Raw genomic sequence first — 9,260 nt, 5'->3', positions numbered from 1 at the left:
AATGTCAAAACATTGAAGGAATTTTTTAGTAATGCTAATTATCTATTAATTATTGAAAGAAAATAGAACTTGTTGACAAATATTGATTGTTATGTATTGTACATCGATATATTTTGTATAATTGGAAGTTTGAATTAGTAACTGGCTGTATCTTTGTATCTTCAAAGGAGGTTAAAGTATCGCAAAATCATTGTCCGCCTGAGAGGGTACGTAAGTCCTAACACTTTCAAAGTACATTGAAACTTACCAGATCTTTAAACGTAGCATTTTTGTGCCTTTAACCTATGGGTTAACTTTCCTGCAATCGCCAGCGGCTGAAGGGATGGTGTAAATCCAAATAGGGACCATGCAGGTTAGCAAAGGCACTGTAAGTCCCCATGGTCCCTAGTATGGTGATCTACCTTCAGTTGTTGGCAATCTATAGCCTGTTTTCATATTGTATCTCTTGTATGATTAAAATGTGTTCAATTCAATTACTAGTTTTTAAATTTCCATCTGTGATATACTAGTTGTTTTACTGGCCTTCGTTGATAGGTTTTTATTATTTACCTATGATTATTATAAATATATAACTTGATATAGTCACGAAATGGCTGAAATACTGCCGATGTGACTAAAATTTTTAACTCACTCACTCATTCATTATAAGTACACTAGCTGAATTTAAGCATCCAGTTGGATTGAGTTTAGAGATCTAACCAAGGTTATTTTTATCCTGTGTGTATATTCCCATATATTGTGTAGTGACACTTGTACAGCTTGCGCATTTCATTCATACAACATTCACCGCTATTTTGCCTTTTTACGCCTTATTGAATCTGTTTCGATGGATGAAGCATACGTGATCCTCTGGCGTTGACTGTATTTTTACATGACGATGCATATCTTTTATGAATGAAAAATAGTTTTCGCCATCGCCTTTGATGACGGTAACGTGGTCACGGCTATCCAATCGAAATGAATAAGAAGAGCTCAACCTTGATCGACCCACTTTATATCTGATCACCTGTCTCTTCACTTCTTCTGTAACGACTGCCTGTACGAACTGACCCAGACAAAAGTAAGTCACTGGTCGTATATCTGAAAACTTTTACTGCAAAAACTTCCGAATACCACTTTTGAGATCGTGTGTTCTTTATTCATGACGAAAGCGTCGGGTTAAGGAATATATTTAGTTATTAGTGTACACATAGATAGCCGTTGTCCAAATCAAGTGACAATGATATTAAACAGAAACAAACTTGAATGATTATTTAATGATGACAATGCATGTAGTCAGTTGATTTGTTGGTTAGTTTGTTTCTAAACGCCGCACTTAGCAATGTTCAAGCTATATGGCGGCGATCTGTAATCGAGTCTGGACAGTGAGTCCAGTGATCCACAAAATGAGCATTAATCTACACAATTGGGATACGATGACATGTATCAACCAAGTCAGTGAGCCTGAACAGCGGTCGGTCAGTCAGACAGTGAACCCTCAGTTACCCCACCGCCTAATGTTTGATGGTTACATAGAGAGTGTTTCTATGTCAAGTGAGATATGGCTTTCTTCACGTGATCACAGGTACATCAAATTTCACTAGACACATGGCACCTTCTGGTCTTAACGTAAACGTCAAAACAGCATACGAAAACATAAGAGTACCTAACTTTCAAACAGTTGATAAAATAATCCTACCTGACAGATGACCCCTTTCATAAACATATGCAAAGGCTAGTCAATCGTTCACCTGACAGAAACGGGAACATGTGATAAAGGTCGAACTAGGGAATTGCATCGGAGATCATTCTTGGCAATGATGCTTCAAATGTCCACCACATGTCCATAAATGTTGTGAAAGCTATAGATTGATCGCGGTCAACAAGAGTCGTATGACACTGTTTGAAACACGTGTAAAAGGTAATCCTTGTTGTGCGTGCGTATGAATATGAAGGTCACATGTATGAATGGACTGAAACAATCTCACTATCAGAAATGGACAGTGGAAGTAGGAGTGTCACATCAGGTCATGGGAATGTTTTAACGTACATTTATGGACCAAGTTCGTGGGTAGATACTACGGTTATAACGAACCAATTTTAGCTCGGTTTACGCATTTCAACTATACCCTCCACACAAAGAAACGCACAGGTGATATTGATATTCAATATTAGTGTCTGATTGTATATAAATAATTTCGACATTATAATGCTGATTTGTGTTCACGAATGCACAGGGCATAAACGCATCTCCAATGCACTTCTGCGTTCGAAAGCGTCAATGTAGAAGAAAATATTAAGACATCACATGGTTCGAATCATTGACCGCCAGAGGAATTTGTTCAAGATAGTGCCAGACCTCACACAGCACATGGCACTATTCAGTATCTTCAGAATGAGAACATTACAGTGTTGTCATGGCCTTCCAAATCGCCTAACCTCAACCCCATCGAGCATTTGTGGGATGAACGGCAACTGAAGCCCCATAGGTTAGGATCAACTGTCACAGGTTTTGCAAGAGGAATGGACAAGAATTCCACAAGATCGAATTCAAAGACTTATTCAGTCCATGCCTAGAAGAAGAAGAGCAGTTTCAGGGGCTCATGGTGGCAACAACAAATATTGAAGACAACGCCCAACTTATTGAACGTTTTTATAAGCTATATATGTTAACATACATTAAATCTTTCATACTGTGAATTGTGGCTGTTACTGATCCAGAAATACACGTGTTATCTCACTAAAAATACACCTATGCCTTTCTTTATTTGGAGCGTATAATGTATATAGCAGGTAGTAGGAACCAAAATACCGTTCGTCACATCCGTCAGTTCATTATAAAACATAGGTCGCTGTATGTTATTGTTGGTAGTCACAGGCAACAACTTAAATATATATTATGAAAATAACATCTGGGGTTGTTCCCAGAGATGTAATCAATTATTGAATCTCTTTGTGTGTGTTAGGGTGAGGAAGTTTGGTTGCTTGTATATCTATGTTACGTCAAGAAATACACGGGTTCTGTAGGTATTGCCAAAGGTCAAAATAAGAAAGGTTGCTTTAAGCACAATAAACATCTTTTTGGTAGGTGTTAGAAGGAAATCCATAACATAAAACAATAACTCACACATATGCACCCATATGCAGACACAGAGCGACACACGCTCACACGGACACACACACGCGCGTACACACATACCGGTAACTAGTATATAGTGTGTGGGACACTACCAGAGCTTACTAGATTGCAGACTCACCACTAGTGGTGATCCGATTAATTGAAATACTTAACGACCAAGCAATCAATCATGTTTTCTCATAATCGAACACCAAAAAAATATGGAACACTTGTTTTCATGAACAATATTTTTCACAAGGTTGTCTGTTACATTTCCTAAGCACAATTTATCTTAAAGACACCAAGAAATTTATGTTCCTAACATACTAGTCATCCTTTAAAGATGTGAAATTTTGCCCAAACCCCCCAAAATAACTACATGGTTTTTTCCTTATTTTTTGTGTGCATTAACAAATTTCATAAATGACGCTAACCAATTATTTTCGATGATTGATCGGTGGTAATGAACCAATCATCAATTATGAGATTATTACTAATTCCCAACACTACTCTGCATATGTATGCAACGCCTCTATTCTGAACATTGATGGTTAAATATGAATTTCTACACTACAGGCTTAACAAACGTATCACATGAAAATGAGGTTTTATCTGAATCAGAGACGCATCGATAAGCTTGAACGTCGAGGAATCATTGACCCATTAGTCAGTGAATATTGAAGAGTCGTCGGTAATGGATTCCTTTCAAACAAAATGGTCATTATATAAATACAACATGTCTTTCTTTCTCATTATGGAGCTGATGAATGAGTTGAAACGTTCTTTTCCCCAGTAGTCATGAACTACCTAACTTCCAGTCAGCATGTAATTCAGGTATACGCAATAGACATGATGTTAGCTCGATTAGAGACTGTGCATTTCATTGGTTATACTCCTTGTAAAGGGAAATAACTCTCACTCTCTGTATCCGTGTATGTGTCCTTTAACGCCACTCTCAGAAATATTCCAGCTGTATAAGTTGGGTCTGTCAGTAATTAGGTCTGGACGAGGCAGTGCAGATATTGACTATATGAACATCGATTTGAGCAAACGGGATACGGTGACATGCATCAACCAAGTCGGCGTGACTGGCTCCCCTACCCGTTTGTCGCCTCACGATACACACAAGCGCTTCTGATAAAAATCAGTTCTGACCTTGATCACCACTGGTATTTACTTAAGTAGACTGTGTTGGACAAAACAGGTCACGGTCATTCCGATAACATACAATGGCACACCCACTCGTTGTTCCAACAAGGTGTTTTTCACGTAACATTTGCTCAAGAAAGATTACTGAACTCTCATATGTTACCGATCCCGTATTGGGCCGGCCATGCCATTATGAGTTCCAGTTTCATTGTCCTCTGATTTGAATACTTCAGGTGCAAATCCCTCGGCATTGTAGTCAGAAATGATACTGTCGAATCATTTTACATCAGAATGCGGCTTTTTTACCTGTCCCCCCGAAATGTACACCCCTTTAGTAATACTTTTCTTAAACCTAAGCTAGCTTTGCAAAATCACAGCTTCAAGAATCAACTTAGCTAAATGTGTGTCGCATCACACGTGAATGCATCACAGACATCTATGTTCGTCTGTGAAAATAGGAATTGTCCCGTGACGTCAAGATGAATGTATATGGTCCTCCTGTGGTGTCAAGGAGATGAAAACAGGTGACACATCCCAGTTGATAATATTGGAGTAAGTTTTGCGCCTTTTTTATCAATATCCGACCAATACACTATAAGAACCCGGAATGGACTTTACACATTGTGTCCATGTGGGATTGAACCCAGACCTTCGCCATGACGATGGGATGATCTAAGCACTAGGCTATCTAACCGCCCCTGATAACATTACTAACCCAACGCTTTTTCTGCCTCGTACTGCCCTGACACGATAACCTGTTTAGATTTGCCTTAAAATTAAGCGAGGGATTATGGTTTACGACGCCTTTTCACCAGTAAATTGGTGATGTTAAATCACAAACGTCTGAACAAAGGCGAAAGGAAATGGGTTGGAAAAACATGGTACTGATATATTTATTTTCTCTTTCGGTGCATCATAAATAAGATTAGATCATATAAGAGAGAATGGCTTTATCCTGCTTTTAGCAATATTTCTATCAATATCAAGACGGTGGACGCTAGATAATGGCTGCACAGGGGGTACCCAGATACTTGACTTTTGTGATAATCAAAACTATATTATTCTCTGCCGTTGGAATGGAGCTCAACATATGTTATGTTTGGGATTCCACCTACTCAGTTGGGTAGTTGGGTCAATTCCCACCTGGCATTCGAACCTTCACACTCAGGGTGAGGCACCTGATCGACAGCGATTTAACACACTCATCCAAATGTAACATAATTCTATTTGGACCAACACCTTCTCAGTGAAGTGCAGATTCTCACACTCAATCTGAATCTGAAAGACATGGTACTGTATTTCCTCTTCCGATACATTATAAATAAGATTTGATCATATCAGGGAGAATGGGTTTATCCTGCTTTTAGCAATATTTCATCGATATCAGATAATGGCTACATAAGGTGTACCCAGATACTTGACTTTTGTGATTATCGAGTAATATTATTTTCTGCCGTTGGAATGAAACTCAGCATATGTTCCATATGTTATATTTTGGATTACGCCTACTCGGTTGGGTCAATTCCCACCTGGCATTCGAACCTTCATACTCGGGGTGAGGCACCTAATCGACAGCGATTTTACACACTCATCCCAATGTAACATAATTCTGTTTGGACCAACACCTTCTCAGTGAAGTGCAGATTCTCACACTCAATCTGAATATGCCTATACACAGCTTTTCGTACATTTTACCACATTTTGATAGGCATTGTGTATCCATAGTTGTCAGAAAGGTACGTGATCCTGGCAACCAGTTGTCAAACTTCTGTTTTTATGGAAACCATGGCTAAGTAGGTGAGATCGATGCCTTTGTGTGCTGGTGATTATGTGTCCCTCTGAGAGAGTATGAGTTCGAATCATGATTTGGGTTCAACCTCTAAAAGTATCAGAGATTTACTAAGTATATACCCGTGATATGACGTATGCTCGTTCATAACGTTTCGTGTTTCAAATTATTGCTTGTTCCAAAGTGTACCGAATATGCAATAAAAAAAAAAGGCAATTTTAACACTTTTATTTCACGGATTTACATTACAGCAACAGCAGGGACCTCTTTTATGTATGGAGCCTTTTGATCAGATCCTGGATGCTGTGAATAAACAACGGTTTGAGATGTAATAACAAATCATTGGAACAAAGATCATCCGAACAGATTTAGTACTCTTGTCTCAGTATATATAACATGCAAATGCACGTGATACAGAAACGATCTGTGTGATATAAAGCGAGCTTTATCAAGTTCTGTATCTGAACATTAACCAAATAAAACCAAAGCTAAATAACTTCTCTTCTCTCCTTACATAATCATCGCAATGATATAAGGCACATAACTGAAAACCACAGCTTGTAATGTCACCAAAAAACAAAAACAATCCGTCAGTATCTTGGACTGATATGCAATATGTATTGTTCGCTTTGTAGTAAACATACCCCTTGCAGGCAAAGTCGCAGCCGAGGTCGATAATTTTGTTGGTAAATAGAATATTGCATTCTTTTTCACACTCCTGTTCGTTAGCGTCTGTACCGAACCTCTCGACAACAGCGTTCACCAGTTTGTGCAGCTCAGCGGTGTCAAGGACTGAAAGAGAAACTCTTCTTAAATGTTTCTTATGTTATCTATAACCATCCCCCACAAAAATAGCAAATGGGTGATAGAGCATTCCCTGTGATGGATCTCACTTGTGGACTCAGCTGCCAAGTTTTAATCCAGAGTTGACATACTAATCACAAACATTTAAGCGACACTGAACAGCAAGAGTTGGAAGGAAGTCGCTATACAAATCAACAATTATTATTATTATAAAGGATCACCTTTAGACACACTGTGTTGACAAGACCGGCAACTGCTAAGTTAACACTCGTCACGTGGTGAAAACGTTCTTGAGGGATCAGTGAAATCGAAGAATATTGGTCTGCATCGACCATGGCATAGTGTTAAAATCCATTGTCGTTTGTGGTGTAAAGTAGAAAGAAATCGTCCTTCAGTTTTCCCTAAAACAGTTTCGGTATAATGTTCGCGTCATGTGGGAGAAAGGTCTAAATGGAAACATGTTCCTGTCACAGGTGTCTTGCTGACAAAGAAGGTTCATTATGATGGTTGCATGGACGGCTGTCCCAGCTTTGACCCCAGGTAGGATTTGCTTTGTTTCGTTATAAATTCACTTCCATGTGAGAATTTCGAAGAAAGAAAGGAAAGCTCAAGGTTACTCTTTGTTTCGTATTTGAATCTTTAAAGCTCTCAACACTGAAACAGTAAGTCGAATACAGCATGAATACACAAGAACACGGGCATGTATGATAAAAAACTTCATGTTCAATTCCAGCATCTAATTCAGTCCTCAGTTATACATTAGGCATTGGAGCCTAATTGAACAGGTCGTGATAAAATATGTGTTCCTATTCAGCCCCTTCATAGTATTTTAACAGTGTTTGAAGTAAGGCCCGTCCGACCGCCCGAGATGGGCTAGATTCCTGACGGACGGTCTAAATCTTCAGCTAGCCCGCCCGATGGTCTGGTAAAAATTTAGATGTTCCTTACATCTGAGTAAATTCACCATATCTTGGTGTCTGGTCTGGTTAAATCCATTTTGGGCTGGTAACATTTTGAAGTTCCCAGCCCTGATGTCTGGCTGGGGTTTTGGCTTATTTCATGCACTGATTTGAGAGACTCACTATTTCCAAGGAGTTGGCCAAAGGCAAAGGGAAGCAGACACAGGAGAACGACGGCCACCTTCATGCTGTGGGTGAACAAGGGTTATTGATATCACACAGTGAAAGTTAAATAACAGAGAAATGTTGAATATGATGTAGGATGGAGAATGAATGTCTGTTGCTACTGGCTCGACAGGACACGCTCGTCCTTTTCGAGAACACCACGGTTTTATCATTGACTTTCAGTGAGCCATTCATATAATTTTCACATATTTCTTTACTTCCAATGAAATTTGGTTCTGAGGATAGTCGATACTGGGTATTCTTTTGCACCAACGTTCTATAGTTGTAAATGTAAACAATTTAGCTAATGTTAATATACTGAGTCAAAAAAGAAACTTCACAAAATGTAATTTGAAAAATAATGAATAATTTTTTTCTGATGATACATCTATTATCCGAAATGCGATCCCTATCTTTCGACGTTAGCAAAACCCACTCAAACCCATCCATTCGTCTTGCAAATGACGTTATTGCCAAATCAGGTTTTGCACGTGCAGTCGATCACGTGATCTTCATATGCACGTGTTTTCATTTTAAACCACAGTTCTAACGGTACTTGAAATGCCACGATTGTCAGATGTGCAACGTGAACGTGCCGTTGGCATGTTGCAAGCGGGAAGATAAGTTATTGACGTCGCAAGAGCAATGGGATGCAGCCGTCGTACTGTGTATGACTTGCGAGATCGTCTAAACCAAACTGGCACCACTTCTGATCGCCCAAGGTCGGGTCGTCCACGTGTGACGTCACGAGCAGAAGACCGTCAAATCGTCCTACGTCACTTACGTGACAGATTTCTGCCGGCTACACGAACCAGGGCTGAGATGTTTAGAGGTCGACTGTCCTCACAGACCATTCGAAATCGGTTGCGGGCTGCCAATCTCCATTCTCGACGTCCATATCGGTGGCCAATATTGACGCCGTTTCATCAACGTCAACGTCTGCTGTGGGCCCAACGTCACCTCCGATGGACCCAGAGAGACTGGAATCGAGTCGTCTTTAGCGATGAATCCAGGTTTACCCTCAGATTCGCGGAAGGCAGGCATAGAGTCTAGAGACGACGTCGTGAACGGTATGCCCAATGTTGTGTACAGGAAGTCGACAGATTCGGGGGCGGAAGTTGCATGGTGTGGGGTGCTTTCTGTGGGAACAACCGTTCCCGACTTCTGGTCATCCGTGGAAACCTCACAGCTGCTGCTTACCGCGACCAGGTGCTCACCTCTGAACTCGTTCCTTTCATGGCGGCTCATGGCCCCGGTCTACAGTTTCAGCATGATAATGCTCGGCCGCATACCGCGA

This window comes from Haliotis rubra, unplaced genomic scaffold (assembly GCF_003918875.1).
Source record: "Haliotis rubra isolate DU_JTF1 unplaced genomic scaffold, ASM391887v1 Scf1676, whole genome shotgun sequence".
Lineage (NCBI taxonomy): Eukaryota > Metazoa > Mollusca > Gastropoda > Lepetellida > Haliotidae > Haliotis > Haliotis rubra.
This window is presented reverse-complemented; position numbering follows the sequence as displayed.